The 1,834-nt window shown below is 40.7% G+C and overlaps 1 pseudogene; it reads left to right on the plus strand.

Annotated features, from left to right (window-relative positions):
• The window catches only part of LOC109116695, a 9,399-nt pseudogene extending 7,943 nt beyond the window's left edge, over window positions 1-1,456 (plus strand).
• The last annotated feature ends 378 nt before the right edge of the window (window positions 1,457-1,834 follow it).

Consider the following 1,834-nt stretch of genomic DNA (forward strand, 5'->3'; position numbering starts at 1 on the left):
CTTTACGCTAATGATCATGACTTCAGAGATGTGTATGAATCTTGCGTGTTATCTGCTAGTGGAAAGTTCTTTCGGCATGAAGATTATTTGTTTCGTGAAAACAAACTTTGTGTGCCTAACTGTTCCATGAGAGAATTGTTTGTTAGGGAAGCTCACGGTGGTGGATTAATGGGACATTTCGGGATCACCAAGACACTATCAGTTTTGCAGGAGCATTTCTTTTGGCCTCACATGAAACGAGATGTTGAACGGATCTGTGGTGGATGCATTACATGCAAAAAGGCTAAGTCTCGGCTTCAACCGCATGGTATGTATACTCCTCTGCCCATTCCTAGTGAGCCGTGGACCGACATATCCATGGATTTTGTTCTTGGTTTACCTAGGACAAAGACTGGTAGAGATTCGATTTTTGTGGTTGTGGATAGATTTTCAAAAATGGCGCACTTCATTCCATGTCACAAAACTGATGATGCATCCAATATTGCTTCTTTGTTCTTTCGAGAAGTAGTTCGACTACATGGCATGCCTAGGACCATTGTTTCTGATCGTGATGTCAAATTTTTGAGTTATTTTTGGAAAACGTTATGGTCAAAACTTGGGATTAAGTTGTTGTTCTCTACAACTTGCGATCCACAAACAGATGGGCAAACTGAAGTTGTGAATCGTGTTCTATCATCACTTTTGCGTTCCATTGTGAAAAAGAATCTTAAGACTTGGGAAGAATGCATACCTCATGTTGAATTTGCTTACAATCGATCGACTCATTCCGCTACTCACTTTTCGCCTTTTGAAATTGTTTATGGGTTTAATCCTTTAACTCCATTTGATTTGACTCCTTTGCCATGTTCTGAGCATGCTAACCTTGATGGGAAAAGAAAGGCTAAGTTTGTTAAGCAGATTCATGAGACCGTCAAGCTGAATATTGAGAAGAGGATGGAGCAATACGCAAGGCAGGCCAACAAAGGACAAAAGGAAGTGATTTTCGAACCTGGAGATTGGGTATGGATTTATATGCGCAACGAAAGGTTCCCAAAAGAGCGAAAATCAAAGTTGATGCCTAGAGGAGCTGGACCATTTCAAGTTTTGGAGAGAATCAACAACAACGCCTACAAGATCGACCTTCCGAGTGAGTATAACATTAGTTCAACATTCAATGTTAGTGACTTGACTCGTTTCCATGCAGATACAGAAGCAGATTTGAGGGCAAATCCTTTTCAAGAGGAGGGGAATGATGCGGAGCAGGGCAGCAATGCGGATCATCTCGTCTTCTCGAATGGACCAATGACGAGGTCAAAATCAAGGGAACTCCAAGCTGCTCTAAATGGCCTTTTTCTTGATTGTTTGGGCCAAAAACACATGGGAAATCAACTTGGATCAAGTCATATACAAGTCCAGCCCATTTTCAACATGATTTCAAGTGTGGAGAGCCCAAAATGAAGGCCCAAATGTTGCAGCCCAAGTCCATGACCAAAATCCCTAAAGAATCTGCAAGTTCAAGTCTTCATGATGATTCCAAGGCATTCAAAGTCAAGTCCACCACATTTATGGCTTTGTTTTCCTATATTCCCAAAATTCTAGGAAGACTACATTTAATTCTAGTCTTTTATGTCTATTGGATTTCTTTTACTTCTCCTATAAATAGGTGAGCTAACTCACTTGTAAGGACACATCATTGATCAATAAACTTGTGAGAGTATTCTCTTTTAGTTCTTTGTGAACTGTTTTGAACTTATCGGATTTCTATCCGTGGCGTTCACCCGACTTATCAAACGGACAGTCATAACCGTTTGTGGCGTCTTAATTATACCAAGGTTGCTAATCACGGTGTTAGGTC

Source organism: Tarenaya hassleriana, unplaced genomic scaffold (genome assembly GCF_000463585.1).
Source record: "Tarenaya hassleriana unplaced genomic scaffold, ASM46358v1 Cleome204, whole genome shotgun sequence".
Taxonomy (NCBI): Eukaryota; Viridiplantae; Streptophyta; class Magnoliopsida; order Brassicales; family Cleomaceae; genus Tarenaya; species Tarenaya hassleriana.